Source organism: Notechis scutatus, chromosome 2 (genome assembly GCF_049901735.1).
Source record: "Notechis scutatus isolate UNSWTSFEM ecotype Mainland chromosome 2, rNotScu1.2, whole genome shotgun sequence".
NCBI lineage: Eukaryota > Metazoa > Chordata > Lepidosauria > Squamata > Elapidae > Notechis > Notechis scutatus.
The window spans coordinates 116,525,710-116,548,301 of NC_142010.1; the positions used below are offsets into that span (position 1 = coordinate 116,525,710).

The 22,592-nt window shown below is 40.9% G+C and overlaps 1 protein-coding gene across 4 annotated transcripts in view; it reads right to left on the reverse strand.

Annotated features, from left to right (window-relative positions):
- RBFOX3 (RNA binding fox-1 homolog 3) overlaps positions 1-22,592 on the reverse strand; it is a 460,997-nt gene that overhangs the window by 276,531 nt on the left and 161,874 nt on the right. For all 4 annotated transcript variants that reach the window (XM_087955954.1, XM_087955946.1, XM_087955947.1 and 1 more), the window contains one exon: positions 17,507-17,627. The gene's annotated coding sequence lies outside the window, so the exon portion shown is untranslated. The remainder of the gene's footprint in view (positions 1-17,506; positions 17,628-22,592) is intronic.

A 22,592-nucleotide genomic window follows, 5' to 3' on the forward strand; every position in this document is an offset into this window, starting at 1 on the left:
TGAAGTCAGTGCAAACAAAATGATGATATAATGCTTGGCCTTTTAATGCTTCACAGCATTAAAAAGATAAATATTTTTTTAAAAAAAAATCCTTAGATCCAATATACCCTGAGTTCATTTAATAAGGATTAAGCAATCTCAGTGGTTTTTTTTCTTATTTTCTCTAGTGATAACTGGAGAAAGAAAATGGAAAATTGGCAGTGGTGTGGGGGAGTAGAATAGAATAGAATAGAATAGAATAGAATAGAATAGAATAGAATAGAATAGAATAGAATAGAATAGAATTCTTTATTGAACAAGTGTGATTGGACACACGGAATTTGTCTTGGTGAAAATGCTCTCAGTATACATAAAAGAAAAGATACATTTGTCAAGAGTCGATGATGATGATGATGATGATGATGGAGCCTGATGTGTCTTGCAGGCCTCATCCTCCCTCCAGGACTAGCTGTCCCTACCTCCTAAGGACCACACTTTTTTCATATACAATGCAAGCTGCTAAACAGATTGCTAGAAAACAAAGAATCCAGTGAATTGATAGTCTCATTCTCTCTATCTCTCCCTTATCTGCCCATTTCCCAGTGTTTCCCTAAATTACTTTTTCCCAAAGAGAACACAATCCAGAAAGATGCAATTTACCACCCTATATCTACAAACCAGATATTGAAACCTATGAAGTAAATCTATATTGAAATACCATGCAAGAAGAACAGTGATACTGCATAACCTCTCCCATGTACTCAGTAATATAGCAGTAGCAGGTACGGGGATGAGATGACTAGCTTTACAAAGGACAAAAAGTCCAGGAAGGAGCAAAAAGGATTTCCTATTTTCCTCCATTCTCCCGGAAAGGAACAGTTATCAAGCATCAAATTAGCATCAGCTCTATCTTCCATTATCTTGCCGACCCACTTCCCTTCCCTTTCCATTGAACCACACTGTTTGCCATCAGTACTTCTGGTGGCAGACTTCCAGAGGTCAGCTGTAGTGTGGGGGAAAATGTTTTTCTCTTGTTTGTTTTAGGCTACCTATTTGTCCTTTTTGCTGGGCACTTTCCAACCCAGGTATATTATGGCAGGAGAAAAACAAGCTTCCTAATCACTTCTCATCTCCTTATAATTTTAATCAGATTTATTATTTGGGATGAAAAAAATCCTAGTCCCAAAAACACTATTTTATACTTACGATCTTATAATACAGGAATGAGTAATTCATAGTCCACAGCTGATACAGCATTCCAATTTTGGTCATGTTTGCCAAGAGGGGTAGAAAAATTATCAATTGTTTGTGTACTATCTGCAGAACATAATAAGGTGGATTAATAAAGTGGATTCTTGGATTAAACCCAAATTGCTATAGCCTCACACAGCTTTCATAGTGGCCAATTCATTGTTTCTGGGAGACCACTCTCATGGCTCCTGCAACCGTTACAGAGGTACAGATGCGCCCTGCCTGCCATGCAAGTACTGAAGTACTGTTACTTAATAATTCTTAGCATTTCATCATCACAAACCTTGCTTTTCTTGGTAACCGATTATAATGAGCAGATTGTCAGATTTTCTTTTTGCTTAATCTGTTACTCAGTTCTGCATATGCATGTAATGTTAGAACCTCTTTGTTTGCATTTAGCAACATTCTGTAAGAGTTAAAAGGCCTTTCTGAAATTTTTCACAGGCTAATTTGGATACAACTGTCTCAGTTTGTCATCCATAAATCAATCAAGTTAAATCAATCAAAGGGATTAAATTAAAACCCAAGATTTCCCCATTTTTTATTTGAAGGCAATTTAACACTATACTGCTTGCCAATGAAATATCGTGGATTGTTAGTCATTGGGGCATGAACAGTGGTATGCAATCTACATTAGGTAGCCATTTAAATTAGTATGTTTCAACAGAGATGATGAGAGTTCTGATACTTTTGGGTAGTCATAACTTACTTCATGATATAAAAGCACACAATTTTTAAAAAGAACATTCCAAAGAGTAGCAGCAACTGATTGAGCGAGTAGCATTAACCCAGGGGTGGGATTCAAATTTCTTAACAACCGGTTCTGTGGGCATGGCCTAATTAGTGGGTGTGGCTTGGTGGTCATGTGACTGGCTGGGCATGGCTTGTATGTAAATATTGTAAATATATATGTAAAGATTGATTTTTTTTATTTTTTAAAAAGAGCAACTTTTACCCAAAATCAGGCAAAGCATGCAGGCAGATGAAGCTGCTAGCAGAATCACAGCTTCACTCCCAGATCTACCTTTCTGCAATCTGCTGCCTGAGTCTGCACTGAAAAATAGAATCTTCAATGCTAAGGAAGGTTCAGCTCTGCTCTCAGGCCACATCTCCCTCCCCCAACCCCCTGAATACCACCCCTGACTGGGCCTGGGGAAGCCTCCTGGGTGGGGTGGGAGGGGAGCGGCGATTGTGATTTGCCAGTTCTCCGAACTGCACAGAATCATAACAACCAGTTCTATAGAACTGTTCCGAACTGGTAGAATCCCACCCCTGCATTAACCATTGCATGCCCAAGTATGGGTCATACATACATACATACATACATACATACATACATACATACATACATACATACATACATCTTTTCTGAGGTTCTCGCGGGTATTTGTATGTGGATCTTTGGTTATTCGGGTTTTCTCCTGCATAAGATTAGAAGTATCTGGGCAACGTTTCGATGAAGTCTCATTCATCATCTTCAGGCTTGTGTCTTCGGCTCTGTGCTTCTCAGAGTAATGTGAGCTTGCAGCTGCTTCTTCCTTTTAACTGGTAGTGGGGTGTGACTTGATTGGGTGGGGGCTTGGCTGTGTTCTGATTGGGTGGGGGTGTGTTCTCACTGGTTGGGGGCCTGGCTGTGCTCTGATTGGCTGGGGGGTTGGCTGTGCTCTGATTGGCTGGGGGTGTGTTCTGTTCAGGTGGGGGCTTGGTTGTGCTGAGGTTAGTCTTAGTTGCTGGGGGATTTTAGCTGGTGAGCTGTGATCTTGCTGTTTGGCTTCGCGTTCGTGGTCGTGTTGCATCTTCATGGTGGGCGTCAGTTCGCTTCATGTATGGGTCGGAGGGGTTTGGAGCGGGTAGTGATGCAGCTGCGGTGCGGCTTCTGGTCCGTGATCGTGTCTCATCTTCTGTGTGGGTGTCAGTCTGCTTTCTACGTGGAAGTGTGGTGGTAGCATCTTGTGTGGCCCTCGTGGGTGTGGGTCTGGTGTCATTCTTCATGTTAGCTACTCGTCTGTTCATGAGGGCGGGTTTCCAAATGGCTGGTAGGCGGGAGGTGTCATCTCGTTTATTCATGCTGTGTGGGCATTTTTCTATCTCTATGGCTTCTCTGATTATTCTTAATATATTAGAAACACCAATCAAGCAGAACACAGCAAACTCCAAGACCAATAAACACAGACCAAGACTCCCAACCAATCAGGATGAAGAAAAAATAATCAAAAAAATCTCCACACCACAAGCCAGGCAAACACCTGGGCACAAACAGATCCCCCTGATACCTCCAGCTCAAACACACCCCAACCAGGCACCCAGATGAAACCTAGCTTCCTAATAAATGATAGCCATCCATTTACTCGGAGCCAAGCCACACTAAAAGCCTCCAATACAGGAACACAATGTTGCCAGCCAATCAAGACAAAAAAAGCCACAAAACAATCAGAAGATATTAGAAACACCAATCAAACAGAACACAGCAAACTCCTAGACCAATAAACACAGACCAAGACTCCCAACCAATCAGGATGAAGAAAAAAACATTCTGGCACAGCTTTAGGCTAGCCCCAAATTTAAAACTGAAACCACTGCAAAAGTCTGACTCACAGACGAACACAATACAGAAGCCTGATGATGGCAGATGAGATTCTGCCAAAACGTTGCTACAACTTTAAAAGCACAACTATAATGACGTGGGAAAATACCTGAACAAAACTGAATAACATACATACATACATACATACATACATACATACATACATACATACATATCCTTACCCACACAAAGTGAAAGTCAATACTGTGCATTTTGTACAGATTTCTCAGTAGTTGCTCAGTAAAGGGTTATAAAATACAGATTTTCAAGTGCAAGACCTCAATTCTGTAATATACCATGACCATCCCCCCCCCCTCCCCCCCCCCCCCCCCCCCCCCCCCCCCCCCCCCCCCCCCCCCCCCCCCCCCCCCCCCCCCCCCCCCCCCCCCCCCCCCCCCCCCCCCCCCCCCCCCCCCCCCCCCCCCCCCCCCCCCCCCCCCCCCCCCAAAACCCCCAAAAAAAAAAAAAAAAAAAAAAAAAAAACCCCCCACAACCCCCCCCCCCCCAAACCCCCCCCCCCCCCCCCCCCCCCCCAAGACCAGCATTAACAACCTCAGAAGTATCTTTAATCTTGATTATTCTTCTAAGTCAGGACTGTTCAGCAGACCACAACAAGGACTCCTCAGACACATTTATAACACACTGATAACACAGATTCCTATGGCAATGCCCAGTGGAACAGATGGTGGCGTGGGCATTAGGTACCAGCCTCCTGGCAATTTGAACATCTGTTCCCGTTAGAAAATGCTAATTGCCATCAATCAGGACAGCACCTACTCACATTTACATGCTAATACACACTCACTCACACAAAAATTACATCGACTTTTCTCTGGGCACAATGCTTGCTGCATGTTAAGTAACTATCATTGCTCAGACGCTGCAAACTCTCGTGATGCCAGATATATATACCCTCAGCCAGATCACAGCAAAGCATTTATTAGCTGAAGGGATAATTCATTCCATTCTTTTCTCTTTTTCCCAAAAAAGTAAACTCTCAAATGGGATGGACTTCCCAGGTGAAGCTGTCATTTTTCATCTCAGTTAAAACTGAGATCAGTGGCCAAGCACAGTTTAGATGTTTTATAACAAAATATTTCCAGAACCCAGAATAGGAGCCAGATTTTGGACCTCCTGTACCTGGAGAGAGAAAACCAGAAACAGATGGCTCTGCACCGACTAGTGTATTAGAGCCTAATAATGTAGATATGAAATATGCTAGAACTATTTGTTGAGACATTCCAATCTATCAATGAATAGCAAAGCATAACAGATTTAAATATATTTAAATCATATGCACAATATAGCAAAATTTATTCTTCTAAAGTTGCTCTATGAGGGAGATAGAAGGTCTCTAAATATGATAAATAAAATATATTTAAATAACATAAATCATACTATAAAGTGGCATGCAAACCAATGGAAAAAAATGAAATACAATTTTAACAAGCATCCCATAATAGCAGTTAAGCTCCTGACTCCCTGCGATGCTGCTACCTAAACCATTATTTTGGCACTGGTGACATCTTGGCAGCAAACACCAATTCTCATTCCCTGGCTGGTTTCCAGCCATAGCCCATGTGTCTTAACTCAGTAGCTGAGGGAATCGCTGGGCACAACAAGGTCATGGGGAAAAAAAAGAAGAAGCATGCACGCCATCTGTCCAAGGGACAGAGGTCTTGCCTCCAGAGAACATTTCATAAGTTTTGAATTAGAGCAGCTTGACTGACCAAACTATCCATATGCATAAGGGAGGAGGCCTATTTCTTGCCTGTATATGAACAAAAAATATTTGTTCTTTGTAAAAACTGTTTACAGTAGTATTAGCCAATATGGCAGAACTAGATTCACATAACATGCTAAGCAATAACGTGATTTGTTTGGTTTTGGGTTGCTTGCAAACTTCATCCATTTATGAGCAATTTCAGCAAGACGTGACTGAATACAATACTGTATATGCACAGTGATTATTTCTAGCACCGAGGAAACTACAACAGAAAGTTTTAAGTTTGAGAACTCTGAGCAAACCCAAGGTCAGCCAAATATAGTGCTTCTATTCATGAAGAAGATCTTACTTGTCAACAGAACCAAATTAACAAAGCTTTTTTGCTTTTCAAATAGGCAGTCCCCCCTAACCTGAAGACTATACTACCTACCTGTGATGCTGGTTCTACTTAGAAAAGTGGACTACTTAGAAAAGTGTGGCATTCTTCCACATGTTATTGACAAATGCTGCAGAAGAAAACCACGGCACTAGGATAAGATACTTTTGAATGCAGTACCAAAGAGACTCTAGTTCAAATAGTCATTCCTGTGCAAGGTAGTCAACTGAACCTATTTTTCTTCTGATATCGGCACTCAACCAAATTATGTGTGAATTCAATTTCCTTCTTGGAATGAGGGGGAAGATTCTCTACATCCCAAGGAAACACTTCCAAAGAATGATGCAACTTGGTAAGCTCCAACATTTTTGGTATAAGAGAGTCTTCTGGAATTCTTTAAATTTTCAAAATTTCTAATCCAAAAATCCCTTTCTAATCCAAAAATATCAAACAGACATGAAGTCATTTATGTCAAAGAACATAAATGTTCTTTTATGATGAACATTTCATGAAAGAAATGTTACCATGCCTTTGGATTATCAGCTACATGTCAAGTTGTTCTCAGATCATAACGTGATGCCTGGTGACTGCATAGACACATCCCTGCTGTTTTCTTGACAATTATAGAAATGGTTTGCTGCTACTGTTTTCTAAGATGGTTCTTTTGGGACTGTTGTTTTGGTTTGTTTGTTTTTTCCTTCCCAGTCTATATGTAGACATGTGATTTCTTGGTGGTGTTCTATTTAACTCTTAATCATGCTTGACTCCACTTTGAAAACAGCCAAGTTTGCTTGAGTACAACCACCTGCTGAGATGATGTAAACTAAGCAATCCTTAATTAATGTATTTTATACCACTTCTTTGGTTTACTGCTATTTGTTTTCTAGTTTTCCAGATTGTTGAGACCTTTTTCCAGTACAGTATATAATATGGAATTGGTCTAGAAACAGTTTTAAAAGGCCACTGAATTTTGCCCACTATGGACTATGGCAAGGTAGGCAAGAGAGAATGCATGTGTCTCTCAGCAACCTCAAATCTGGCAGCAAAAATTATCAAACTTAAGTCCCTTTAGACCTCTCTCCCTTCCCACCTCCACAAACCAGGAAAATGGCATGAAGTCATGATTTCAAAATGTAGCCATCTGGGCACTGAAACTTGGCAGCAGGGTTTGGGATTATTTTCTGCATTTGGGGAGGTTTAAGGGTGGCTTGGAAGCCATTTGCCTTCTTAACTACCCAAATGGATGATTACCCTGTTTTCTGTTGTGGCATCAAAGCCACCTGCAAGTCTGCCAAAAAAAAAAAAAAACTAGCAGCAGAGGCCAGGTTGTAGCTCCCAGTCCCTCAAATGTTGCTTGCCCTCAACTCCAGGGTGGCAGTCACTCTCTGATGAAGTTTAGAGCTTTCCTATTTTGCAAATGTTTGGGTTCCTCGCTTTTGCTTCTGTTGCGTGCTCTCTCTCGCCTTTCCAACTGCACATAGGATCAGACAGCTGCCTGCCAGCAGTTGTACTTAACACCGCATCTGAAAACTCTTTGCACCCTTAATTGTTCTTAATTCTTTAACACACTGAGTGATTACTAGACACTAATTGGGCAGATTTAAAGCAGGAGCAAGATGTATAGAAATGGCATATACCCCTCCCCATCAGATCCAAATCCTTGTCATGGCAAAAAAAAAACATCCAAGGGAAGTGAAATGTTGAAATCAAGCCTATCATTTGAGAAGGAGCAATGTAATGCTAAAATGATAATTTCTTTAAGGTGATGCTAGATGAAGCTTACAGATAAGATGCTTAGCAGCAACATATCCTGAATAGAGCAAATCTCCCATATAGTCATGATCTCAATAATCCCATCAATGTCCCATTATAGTCAAGCATGTTTCAACATCTTGATCACCTTCACTCTTTCCTGCCAAAGTGCCCTGAAGTAGAGTCTCTTTCACTGCTGTTAAAAAATAACAGCTTATCCTAATAATGTTGTTTTCGTCCACATTTGCTTTGGAAGCATTTGCTAATAACAACTGGAAGAATACTGCCCTTTTCCAGATGACCTGCTGGCCTGAACCAGTGTCTCGGCTAATTTAATCCAGGAGAACTGCCTTGGGAGAGTGGGGCTGTGTAACAGGGGCTGATAGTTATCTGTATTAGGTTTGCTGATTCTAGATCAGCAGGTAATGGTATCCTCATATCTTTTCCTTCCCTTTTTGATTTCCTACTGCAGTTGTTTTAATGCTTCCTTTAGCAAAACTGGGGAGGGGAGAATTAACCCACAATAGAGTGTAAAAAGTTAGCACCCACCCCTCTCCTAGAAGAATGAAATATTCTAGGAAATATTTAAAAGGCAGACTATTATATTTTCCTGGATGAAGAAAAGAAGAAACACGTTTTAAAGACAAAGCAGCTTCCTGCAGTCCCTACCTCCCCTTCAGCTCCAGGGTGATGGGATTAAGACATGGCCCTCAGGAAATGATAGGATTACCCATCTCACCACATGGCACCTGGGAAGATTGCAGTAGCCAGCACTCAGGTGAAGCCATGTGGTCCAGACAAAGCCTACAAAGTTAGCTAAGACCCCCGCCCCTGGGAGTCTGACAGTCAATGTCAATGACAGTCATTTCGTGCACAGGAACAGGAAACATTAAGGTAGGGCCCAACAGAGGGTATGAAACCAAGGGATTCTCAGCATCCCTTCCCTTTTTGCCCAGGAGCTCCAAGGTGTAGTCCTGTCCACCATTAAACCATCTTTCTAAACAGCCTCCATGTTTCCAGTGTGTTTTTCCCCACTTGGAACTGAACCCAGAAGGATATTTCTCCCAACAAGAGATATGTCAGTTTTATGCTACACAGAACATGCACTTCACGGAATTGATGCAAAATGAGTTGCCTCTTTTATTCCATCGTGTCCTTGGTACAGGGTTCTAGGAACACATGGTTATTCATTGAAAACATACTATTATAGGTAATAGACACATATTTCCTAAAAATCCACAGGTGCTTATGATGCAAAAGCTTGTCTGCAAGAGCTAAAATTAAATCCACCACGAAGAAACGGCACTTTCAAACCTGACCCAATTTATTTCCTGGGGTGGAATCGGGAAGCTAAAGAAGAGAGAAATAGCCTTCATAGTTTGTAGCCATCACTTTATTTATGACCTCTTTCCTTTTGCAGGCACATTTCTCTCTCCCCTCCTTCAGCTGAGACTCTGAAAACAAAGGTAAGCTTCTTTTTATATCTAAAGCAATCTAAAGGCTTCTATTCACTGGAACAAAATTACCTTGAGGGACCCCTTCTTAGATAGTACTCTGCTTTTTCTTCAGGGCTTCCTTTAAAAAGTGCTTCCCTCCCAAAAGGATTTCTGGATGACAGGAAACATATCTGCAGGCACCAAATTTCATGGTGTTCTCTCTGTCACTGTAAACCTCTTGGTTTTCTGTAATACAGGCCCCAAAGTGTCCTAATTTCTTAAAATTAGCACGGCTGTGACGCAATAATGGCAGATATCTTCATGGCAACAGGGGAAGTGTGATCAGAGGCCCAGAGCTAGGGAAGAACACCAAACCCTGAAGTTCCAACTGTGGAGGCACAGGAATTAAGATTAATCAATCTGTCTAGTAAAACTGGAAAAGCTTACTTTCCTCTCATTTTCAAGAAACATTATTCATTGTGTCTATGTGGGCAGAGAACTTTGGACATGTTCCAAAATATATATGGAGAAACAACATTTGTCAGGTTTACAAACAAAGGCAAGCCAATGTTACAGACATCATCAACAAGCAATAACAGATGAGCAATTGTCATGGTGGTGAGTACACGCCGACTCACCTGAAGCCACCCATGGCTGGGATGGTTTTCTTTTTTCATAATATTATATAACTGCCCATGCAGCAAACTCAAATGATAACATACAGCATGGTGCAGAATACCACTTCTCTTTTATGTAGACCAAGGGTGTCAAACTCAATTTGATGGAGGGCCACATCAGGGTTGTGTTTGATCTTGGGGGGGGGGGGGTGGGGGAGGCCAGAGGCATGGGCAGCTCGACATCACACATTGAGGCTCCATTTTCAACTGTGACGGCCTCCTGCAGCCCTCTGCCAGCAAAAACAGAGCTCGGGGCTGCGTGTTGCCTGTTTTTGCTGGCAGAGGGCTGCAGGAGGCTGTTGCGGCCAAAAACAGAGCCTGAGCAGGCTGACTGCGGCCCCCCCTGAGCTCTATTTTCACCGGCCGAGGGCTGCAGGAGGCTGTCGCAGCCAAAAATGGAGCTTGGGAGGGCCCTGACCTCCATTTTTGTTGGCAGAGGCTGATCCTTTGCTGTTTCCAGGGCGGCACTGCGGGCCAAATTTAAGCATGTATCCGGCCTGCAGGCCTTGAGTTTGACACCCCTGATGTAGACAAACATAAGCAAATGCAAGAATGGCTTACACGTTTCTTTCAAATGCTTGTTCTGTGCACTTGTGCTAGCTTAGTAATGTCATAACCAAATCATCCACATAAATACTCTTGGATTTTGAAATGAAGGATTATCCCTGGAGAACCCAGGCATTTATTTCTTGCATCCCTATGCTCTTGCATTTGCTAATGGTTAGAGCTGTCCTCTAGCATCAGGCTGAGAGCCATTTATCCAATGGAGCCCTAAAAGAATGGCTCTCGTACAGCAGGGAACAAGGAACATAAACAGTCAAGAGAGACATCTCTAGATATACCAGCCAATCACCTCTAGTTCAGGTCTCCAGGCTGCACACTTCAGTGTCTCAGGAGGAAATAGAGTGGTAAGTCTTAGCTACCTGATGAGATTCCAACCTCAACAAAAAATCTCTATGATTCTAATGATATTGGGCATATGGTACAACAAGTAAAAGACAACAGATTCTTATAGTGTTTAGAAAGGGGAAGAAGACATTCCCAGTAAAGCTGACTTGTCTGAGAAGCTCTCTTACAATGATTGTTCATACATCGCAGTAAGCCATGGCTTGCTACAAATATAGTTTATTAATAACATTATGTGGAAATAAGATAAACCATAAATTCTGAGTTACAAACTACAGTGCTTAGATGCATGCATCACACCGAGCCAAAACAGCACAACATATTGGCATAATGGGCAACCTTAACCAATCACAATGAAACCTAAAATAATTTTTATAAAATGAATATTGCTTCCTTTTCTTTGAAGGGCAATATGCAAAATTCTGTGAAAGACAATAAATAATTCACCATCATCACCTCCTGCATTTCCCAGAAAGCGGCTATTCACCTTGGCACAGAACCATTAAGCTGTATTTGATACGAACTTAACTCATTATTTAAAATCATGAGCAACCTCAGTTGGCCAGACCCTGAGGTTGTGATTATCATGTTTCAATATCAAGGTGCTAAAACACTCATAAAATAATATAAACCCATGTAGCTTGGAGTTTTACAACATTTTTAATCAGCTATCATCAAAACTAAATCTATTCTCTAATTCAGTAACAACTTCAGACTGTGTACATACATTGTGACAACCCCCCCCCCCAAATACAAACTGTATAGCATTCAAATGATAAGTTAAACCAAGTCATCTTCCAAATGCTACCCTGTAATTTGTGATGCATGTGAATACTGATGTGCTTACTGCTACTCCACCTGTGCACTTCTTCTGAAAGTGGTACATGCAAAAGGCCCTCTTTTGTGAACTAATAAAGCAGTTCCATCCTTTTCCATTTTCGTGCTGCTGCTTTGTAAACTGCTTTCAACCACATCTGTGTGCCTGTCAAGTGAAGTGAGATGGCTAAGGGCACCCGTGCATGCAGAAACAGACAGGCTGGTTTATGAAGCAGCCACACAAGAGTAGAAGAAGATGCCGCTGCTCGTTTTATCAATGGAAAAATGGGTGCTTATTTTAAAAAGATGTGTTCCAAAAGATAGGGAAGAATCCCATTTCAAGTCTGTAAGCAAAAGATAAGATGAGGCATAAGAGACAATGAAAAATCTGATCAATAAATGACTCAAGACACTAAATGAGGTAACAAAATACAGGAATACCCATGTACTGACAAGATGCATGGACAAACAGGTGGGAAGTTTGCCTATTGCCTGCCCATGTAATCACTGCCCAAACCCAATGGGACTGGCCCTTTTACATTTACATTCCCCTCTGCTCGCCTCATGAGCAGCACAATTCTCCTGGAATTTTTCAAAGGATTGCAAAGCTTCTAGGAGGTGATATAGCAAGTTTGGTTTCTTTGAGACTCATTAAATGCAACTGGGGAAATATGGGCAGGCTGCCTTTTTGGAAAGATGAAGACGCTCTTTAATTTTTCTCTCAGGATGACCTCTGGTCTCGGCAGAGAAATGAAGATTTCTGAGGAAGGGGAGTGAGGGAAGAGAAATCAACAACTTTTCTTATTTTATCCTCTCAGGGTATGCATCCACACACTCGGAAACAGTGAAAGAACAGAGTGGAAGCAATCATTCCTTGGTGGTGTGGTGTGGTGGGGAGCATATTCAGTTGTAGAGTTTTCTTCAGTATGTGATGCAGCTGCAAGCTTTGCTCCCCCTAAACATAATTTGTAACCTCTTGCCGTTACCCCAAGGAAGCAGAGAGAAGCGGTACACACCACAGACCGGTTCACATTTCAAGAGCATCTCTATTTGTAGTCTCTACATCTATCCTTCAGAGAATGGAGTCAGCTTTATTTAACGCCCCCCCAAAAAAAAACCCCACCAAAATACATTTCTATCCTTCCATTGAGAGAAAAACATTGTTACATAGTCTTGGAAATTTAAATTCATCAAACTAAGGATTTTGTTTTCTCAACAGCATCCTCTAGCCTTCGGTTTGTTTGTTTGTTCCCATTTTTTTTTAAAGAAAGCGATGTCAGATCAAGAATGCATGATTAAGAAGTATATATCTGTGTCATCTTTCCATGGTCCTTTTTATTTCCTCGTTGTCCTTGATCTTTGCTGTTGACTATCGCTTCTGATTTATATGGTCTATATGATTGTATATTTTCTCTCTTATTAACTTTTTCAGGATCCATGTTTCTTTCCAGATATAGTCTACTCCTTATTTGGATTCTTGGAAGCTGTTATCATCTTTTATCTCTTTTTTCTTTCATTTAATTGTTTTTTATTTAGTTTCCTTATTTTGATTGTTGTGAGACATCCTAAGTCATTAGCAGTTGGTTAATATACAATTAATAATAAATCAAACAAGCAATAAGCGGAGGGAATATTGCTTAATCCTAAACGATGAAGAAGGTATGCATATAGATATTAAATAGGAGTGGGCAATTAATTTTTCCAGCGGCTACATGAAAATCTAAGACTGTTATGGAGAGCCATAACAGGCATAGGCGGGCATGCACATATGTGAACTGAAAAAAAGTTGCCTTTAAAATAAAAGCAATGTAGTTGTATTGCATGCATGGTGTACACTTATTTAGATTTGATTTCTAATTTCTGGTTGATCTCATGCTAGCCCGAAAAGGACAGCCAGAGGGCTGGATGTGGCCCAGGGTTTGTAAAATGCCCAGGTCAGTCTTAGATAAACAGTCCCCCAATTTACATAAGTTTGAGAAAAGGAAATGATAAAGCCTACTCTAATCAGACTTGAAAGATTCAGTTACTATAACCAATCTTAATAATATTAGTTTTAATTTCAATGTGGTGCTTCATTCTTAGAGTAATGTATATGTGGGGGCTGGCAGATGATGATAGTCATCTGGGAGACTCTGCTGGTGATTGAAGTCAATGCCCCATTGTGAAGCAGAGTTTGTAGTATTGTAGAATTGTTTTTTTGTTTTTTTACCAGCCTGCCATCATCATCCTACCTGAGCTACATGACCCAGTTGCAGGGTTGGTATTGGGGTAACCTACACTGGAAGACTTCAACTTACCTGCCAGGAGGAGAAGACAAGAAACTTCTGAATTCCTGGTCACTATGACAATTATGGGCTTATCCCAAGAGTTGATATTACTGGGGGGGAATGCTTTCTTCAGGCTCATGCCCAGGGGGTGGGCTTCAAAATTTTTAGCAAAGTGTTCTCTGCCCGGTTGCTGGGTGGGCGTGGCTATGGTGGCCTCCTGCATGATGGCGGGTAAGCCGTTTTTGCCCTCTCCGGGCTCCGAAGGCTTTCCTCGAGCCTCCAGGAGGTCGAAAACGGGCTCCTGGGGCTCTGGAGGCTCTCTGGAAGGCAGAAATAGGCCCATTTCCAGCCTTCCCGAACTTCCGGGAGGCCCGTTTTTTGCCCTCCCTGATACTCTGTGCGCACCCTGTACTTACCTGCATCCAAAATGGGTCGTGTGGGGACGCCTAGGAGGGGCGGGGTGGATGGGCGGGGCCAGACAGGAGTGGGATTTTGGGGTTCTCCGAACTGTGCAGAATCTTAGCTAGGGGCTCTTCTGAACCCCTGCGAACCCCCAGCAGCCCAGCCCTGCTCATGCCCCCTCAGCTGATGGTCTTCCACTGCAGTTTATTTCTGCATATGCAGCCCACAACTTCCTTACTGCATTTGCACAGAATTGTAAAAGTATTTTCAAAAGGACAAATAAGGTCATGCTACCCCAAATGGCGGCACATCAGACACATTGGTTAAAAAAGCATTACTTAATTCCTGTTTTTAATCTTCTGACATGAATCCTGTAGGCTGCTGAAAGTCTCTAGAAATAGAACAGCATATCAATAGCTTTGCCCTATAGAAAGGGGGACAGTGCAGCCCAGGCCAGCTTATACTTAAGAAACAAAGGCAGGACTCTGCTTAGGATAAAAAAGGCAGTCAAACAAGCTGCAAGTCCTCAGGACTATGGAAGATCAAAACTGGGGGAAATTAAACTTAGCCTCTTTTTATAGAAAGGGTTGGACATGATTTTGCAGCCAAGAAATATAAAGAGTATTATTTGTATCAATATTGGACCCCCAACCACTGACCACAGACCAGCAGCAGTCTGCAGTGCGCCAGAAATGAGAAAAGCCCTATCCATGCATGTGGGGGATGCAGGCAACGCGTGAAACCACACTCCCTCTGGTCCACAGAAAAGCCTCTCTCCACGAAACCAGAACTTGGGACCCAAAAGTTTGGGTGCCACTGATGTAAAGCACTTGTTTTCTTGGTAATATATGATTTTTTTTTTGTTTACATGCCGACAATAGTTGAAAGAACATAAAGTAAGTCTATGGCCTTGTCTGAAATGCTAAGTTTCTTAACGGTAACCAACTTACAAAAGTTAGAAACACAGTTTTAAGAGGAGGAGTACAATTCACCTGCACATGTTTTACCTGCATAGACTGAGCCAGGCATCTCCAGTTAAAAATCAACTGCAGCAGGTGACATACAGGTTTCCTATCCAAGTCCCCAGAGAATTGCAGAACAGCCAGTGTAGACAATATTGTTAGTCCTCAAACAATATAGCTCATTCCAGGGATTTCCTCTAGCCAAAGGTATATAATTATTTTCCTTGCTTTACTCTCGGATACCTCTTAACTCATTGCTGAACTCTCTTTTCAGGTCTGCCCTTTAAAATGCCAGCTTTTTCAGACCTGGGATGGCAGAAAAGCATCAAGGGAAATAAAATTTGTTTCTCTGACTTCAAACAACATGTGAGAGGGGAGAGCCCCTCTCCTTGCCACCATTTTTCCAACCCATTCCAATCTCATCAACTTTTAGTTTAAAAAGTCAGCAACTGCTCTATAAACACATCTAGCTTGCTCTTTGAGATAACTTAAGCAAGTAACAAACAAAAAAATAGTTTCCTGATAAATTAATGCTTTAAACAACAGAGATTTCCCCTGCATCTAAAGGAATAATGCTAAGGAACTGAAGGTGGGAATTTTGATGCAGAAATTGGGTACAATACATGGCTTTTTGTGGGCGAAGTACAAAGGATTCTTGCTAAGGGTTAGAAGTTTATTTCTTCAAATATTTTAGGAGATTCTTGTTATGCCATCTAAACAGACCATATTCAACATATCCAGACCATATTCAACATAAAATAGGTGGACGGGTTACTATGAAGCCAATAACCACCACAGTATTAATAATTAAAAATTAATACCATCAGACAACAACATCTACCAGGACTTGATAGGTAGATAAAGATGCCAAACCCAATCTAAACATCTGCCTGATTTTGTATCCAACTATAATAATAACTCCAAATTCCCAATAGACAGACATTGTCTTTGAACACTTTCAGTATCATTTCCCTTCATGCTTCCAAAAAACTTTATTATTGAAATATGTGGTGTATTCCTGTTAGGCTGACCTACATAGCTAGCAAAGAACAGAATAATGTTGGTTTCAATAAGGTACAGAAAACAGTGCAATTTACTCCTCTGTTTCAACATAACATAAGAAAAAATAAAGCAGCAATTAAAACAGATATATTTATTCCTTCTTAAAAGTGCATGTTTTGATTAAAATGAATTGTGTAGTTAAATCACCAAAAGGTTTAAGAGTGCATGACACATTCATCATGATTTATGGTTTGACACATGAATGGGGCCCCAAAGTCCCCTTTTTGTTTCTTCCCACTGCCCCCATATGACTCACTACTGGCTACCACTGGATTGTTATGGTTTGTATGTCACCTCCCAAGGACCTCTAACTGTCGTTAAGAAAATAAGCACACCTAAACTTTCAAGATTCTTCAGCAGATAGAGCAGTTATAACTGTAAACAAACCATTGGCAGCCATTGGCAAACCATGCCAAAGGATGGGAGAAGAGTGAGCCAGACCACTGTGGGTTGGCTATAATAAACAGTTAACCAGGAGGAAGATTAATTGTTGTATAAAACCAAGCCAGGGGACAAAATCATCATGTATGATTTCCAAGTGGATCCAGTTAAGAGAAATGCCACTTTGTGCTCAATCCGCACACATTTAACTAAGAGCAGAAGAGAATATTGTTTTGGCTGGCCTGTTTTCCTCACAGATGACCCTCTGGACTGTTTTCCCTCCTTCACTGCAGTCACAAGATTTCACTGCCCCCTCCCTCCAATCCACGTTCAATATGGATCACTTTGTGGCTGCCCTGAAAAAGATCAATTGGGCAGCCAGTTCTTTTGTGTGTGAGGGCATGTCCTCCCTCCAATTCCTGAACTTGAATTATCCATGAGCTGTACCTACGTTTCCTGAGAGTTTCAACAGGAATATTACCTTTCTCTGACAGAATCCATGGCTGAATTGCATCAAGCGGAGAGAACAAGGCAAGACAGACCAGTACGTCACAACATACGGAGGGATTTCATCTAGGCAGTTACAAAACTAATATGCGAAACTGGTGGTTCTGCCCTTTCATAGTAAATGGAAGGTGCCAAATAAAAAGCAGAAGCACCACTAAATTCAGCCCCTTTGCAGTCTGCAAGACCCACAAGGGAGCTGCAGGTCTTTTGGGAAGGTTCACCCAAATCTCAGCTCCGTATTCGATCTTTCCTGCTTTAAGAATTGCCAGACACTTTTGTCAGATTTGGGTAGTCTGCTCATTTCCAGAGCCTCATCTACCCATGAAGATGAACACCTCAAAAACCAGCATGTGATTCATTTAGAAAAACAAATGTTTCAGTTGCAGCTATTTCCCCTTCTTGGTCCCACTGGAGACTCTCACCTGGAATACCAAAGGGCTGCGTCACTTCCGTTGGAGATTCAGGAAATCTAGTGCAGCTATAAACACTGTATGGTGGAAAGCAAAGCCATCGGGTTCTTTATGCCAACTTTAGCTCCTTAGTCTGGAAAAAAAAAAAAGAGCAGGAAAGAAATTATAGCCTGACATGAACATCAAACATCACAATGGTTTACGGTTGTAAGGTTGTGGATGCAAGAGGCAAACTTCTTTCACCTTTAGAATTGCCTAAATGAAGGGATTTCAGAAGAAATTCCCTCTTTCACATTACTGCTGTAAATTCAGAAGCCCTGTTTTGTCTTTAAAGGAGTTCCCCCTCCCTTTGCATAAAAGACAGAATTTATATAGATGTCACTTGTGTGACTGGAATTCTCTCTTCCACACACTATTAGAAATGCACTGAGCCTCTGGCTACATTAAAGACTTAGTCTCCTTAACTGCTCCTCCCCAAGTTCTCAGCCTATTTGTCTCACAGACCACTTACGACTGATCTGTAGTCCTAATTCCCATCCTCCTTTTCCTTTGAACAAATAAGTGCAGCCAATGGGGGAAAAAAGGTTTCTGCCTAACTGGCTGGTTTGTGACAGTATGACACTATCAGAAGTTTCCACATGACTGCAGTCTGCAGAAAACTCTCCCACTCTAAAATTGCATGTATTGTCAAATGAAGAATTCTACAAAAGAACAATATTCCACTGCAAATGTAGTACCAACCTGTATTAAGCAACCTAGTAGAATTAGGTACTATAATTGTATCTCAAAGAATACATGAAGATTCAAATAAACTTATTTGTGTATTTGGGACTATTAATCTTTCTTCATGAAGCTATTGACAATTACATTTCCTCTAGTACGTTTCAGCAAGAAGAAGATAAACAGCATAGGAGGTTTATCCAATATTACAGATGTATTTATTAGTATAGTCCTTTTACAGTAGATATAAGGTTAGACCAGAATTTCAAAGCAGTGACACACACACACACACACACACACAGAGAGAGAGAGAGAGAGAGAGGGAGGGAGATAGAGAGAGAGAGAATATTTCAAGTTTTGGAAAGTTTTATTTTTAGGTTTATTTTTTTTCTCACAAAACTTGTAAGCAAGGAGATATCCATTCAATAAACACCCACTGTTTCAAATATGTAAACTATGGTCAGTTTAGTTTTAAACTTCCAGTTTTGCTTTTTGTCATGAGATTTCTTTACAGCCGCACATGACATAGTATAGTTCTGAAATGAAAGGTATTTCTTTGTAAGGATTTTTACCAATCCTATATGTAAATCACTATGCGACTGCTCTGTGAGATTAGTGAATATACACACACTTCACGGCATGATTGGCTGCTTCTCAGTATGGATGTACAATGGACAAACATCCTCCCCCCCCCATGATGTGACCATCACATATGGCAAACAGCACATAAATTATGTTAATCTTTCTGCTGATAACAGGTGGAAGAATGCTACTAATGATGCTAATCTACTAAGCATACTGTGTGTTTTCTCTATTACTCGTGCCTACCGTATCAACTACTGGACTGAGCTAAATCCCCCCCAAATATATTTTCACCAAATGGTAAATATTATTAAATACAATATTTATTAAATAATATTTTTATTTTGCTTTTATCACATTTTCAAATGCTGTTTACAATAGCAGCAATGATCAGTCATAGAATTAGAAATGAATCTAGCAATTGCTTGACAGGCCTTTCTCTTCTGGTCTGCACCATTTAGATTATTTTCAACAGTTGCAACAGCATTTTCAGTCATACCACAAGGATCCTGTCAACTGTGCTTTTTAGGATTCAGCTGTCCATCCTCTAGCCAATCATCTTTATTTCCAGAGATATGACCTTGTATGTGGCTGCATTAAAACAGATGTTTCTGGAATAAGGCTCAGCTGACCAAGCGATCCAAACTGCATTGTGTATATCTTGCTCCGTCCTCAATGTTATTTACCACTCCAGCAATTTTGTGAAGTTGATCCAAGGACTTGCCCACCAGCTGAGATTATAGAACTGGAACCTGTTTATTCTGAATTTAGGAGGAGTGTGCCTGTGTGGGGAGGACCCTTATCCTTGTCCATCAGACTCTGAGCACAAAGCTAATAGCCCCTGATAAACACACACACACACACACACACACACACACACACACACACACACACTCACTCATCAAGTCCTCTGGAAGGAGGCAGAAAGGAATTTTGCTCCAAGCCAGCACAGATACAGCCAAAGTTCAACAAATCTGCTCAAGCCCATTTACTGACTGCACATTTAAACATGCTGCCTAATTTTACCACAAAGATAATTAGTGGCTTTTATTATGTCTTTCTAAAATTCAAAACAACCTGGTTAAAATTTCAACTTTTCTTATTTTTGGATCAGATCAATAGGGAGCGTGAAGGACTGATAACTCTAAAATGAAACTCCAAGTGGATATGCCCAGCTCTTTCCAGTTTAACCTTTGTGAAGTATGAAATGTAGCAGCAGGGAATATGAGTAAGCTTTCGAGAGACATATCCCTTTGATGTCTTCTGTTTCTGCAGGGATCAATTCTTTATGTTCCTGGGCAAAATGGCAAAGGTAGCTAAATAAATAATCCTCCATAGCAGGGGTCGCCAACCTTTTGGGCCTCAAGGACCACCAAACTCAAAATTTTAAATCCGTAGACCAGAGATCCTGGGGAAATCCCCAAAAAAGTCTGCAGGAAAATTCCCCACCCCATTTTTCTACCAATCAATCATTCTTTATTTGGGATCACAGGATACCATCCACAGCTCTGTTCTCAGGGAGAGAGAGAGAGAGAAAGAGAGAGAGAGACTGACTTCTGGCTTCATGCAAGGAAAGCAGCAGAAGCAGCAGAAGTCTTTCTTTCTCTCCCCCAAACTCCACCAGAAACAAGTCTTTGCCAGCGTAGCCTCTTGGAGCAGGATGCCTGGCAGGGTCCCAAAGACTCATTTCTGGCGGAGTTTGGGGGAGAGAAAGAAAGACTTTTGCTGCTTTCCTTGTGTGCAGCCAAAAGCAGAAAAAGAAAGAAGCGGAAAGAAGCAGCCCAGTGGCCAGGCCAGGCATGTGGGGCGAGTGGGGCAAATTCCGCCCCTCTGCCCTTTCCCCCCTCCCCTCACTACCTTGTGTTGTTCACAATGCAATCGACACAATCCTTTTGTTCCCTCGGACATGGATTAATTGCTTTGGGGGTGCTTTGGAGTGATATTTCTCTGCGGACCACCAACATTTTCTCACGGACCACCAGTGGTTCCCGGCCCACTGGTTGGCGACCACTGCTCCATAGATATAGAGATTCTCCATCCCTCCAAAGAGGCTACCAGGTCATCATTTATAGGAACTTAGCTATAATAGTAGCTTGCTCCTTCTAACAGAGATATTGCTGTTTCTCTCCTTATTTTGCACTCACAGAGCTATCAATTGTGATAGTGAATGGTCACATTTTCCACTTATAGGTCTATGAGTCTCAAATACTTTAGTATGTATCAAAACATATGTGGTTTCAGAAACAAAGATTTATCCAAAGACAAAACAGAGATAAAGTCTCTAAGTGATACAGTACGTAGTATAGAAAGAACTCCAGCAAGATTGGATTATTATAGAAATGGATGTGGGAGGCACAGGAACGATAAATAAATAGGACTGGAAGTCAGTTTCATTTTAAGCAAACATTCATTTTTTGATTTGTTTTCAAACCAGGATTTGCAAAAGCGTTGTTGAGTGGTCTATGCATATTTTGCCATATGAATGAGGAATTAATGTGGCTTTCCTTAAAGAATTGGACTTAACAGTTCTATGGTTCTTTGATTCCACCCAGCCCCAATTTCCATTGACACAACAAAATAAAGTATAGTGATCAACCAATATAAAGATTGATATGTTACGACTTTGAAAGTCTGTCACAAGCACTTCCCAAGGCTCAAGCAAGAGTTATAGAGCAACAGATACTACATCAGGATGTCTAAGTTAAAATTTAAAAGCTCTAGTACATCAGTTATTCACACAGTGGAAGTAAACTAGCATATCTTTCAAAGGAAATAGCCAAGGGCACGTGTCTTCAATCAGAAACAGGTTTACTCTCTGTATGTTCTCCTTTTCCATGGCATACCAAAGTTGCATAGCTTTTGCTCTTACATTTAGAAAGGGAAGTTTTATGTGCAGACATTTCTGGCAGATGCCCCTTCCTTAAACTTGGTAAATTAATTAATAGTTTAAATATTTGCATTAAAATTTAGAGCAATCAGTAGTCTGCACTTCTGGATGCAAATTATGAATCAGAAATTATTGGCATCAAATATATGGGTTAAACTAAAGAGAGCAGTTGTTCCAGATTTAAACCTAGAGGACATACAGTTATGATAAAGGATTGATACAAGGAACAGATTCAATTCTCTCTTATGCAAAAGAAAATCTGAGCTATGGGAATAGATAAGAGGCATTACGAAGGCTGAAGCAGATATAAATATTCCCACAATTTCAAAGTCAAAAAGATCCAAGTGGCTTTTGAACAAGCTATCATGATAGCAAAGAAAGAAGGAAAATAAAAGCATTTGTTCTTCCAAAGTCTTGCAAGAAAGGACAAGGAACTACTCTAGTAGGTGATAATAAGAAAAATTAAAAGAAAAATGAGAGATGTTTTTAAGAAGATCTGAGAAATCAAAAGCTAGGAGAGGACTATTCACAGAAGAAATCCATTACAGGACAATGAGATTAAAAACAAGAAACCCATTACATATGGGATTGTGGAAATAATTATGAACAAAGAATATATCTATGAATCAAGCCTACTGCCCAAGGCAGGTAATAGGTCAGCTGTTAAAGAGGATAGCCCAGAGTTGGATGAAATACCCTTTCAACTGTTTAAAGTTTCATATTGCTCTATGTCAATAAATATAGAACAAGACTATCTGGCCTAGAGATTAGACTGTACATACATATAATGGAAGTTGGAAAAGAATATAGGAATTATTGAACCATTGCACTAATTACTTACTCAAGCAAAGTTTTACTTAAGAACTTACAAGGAAGAACCTACATGGAACAAGGAATGCAACATAAACA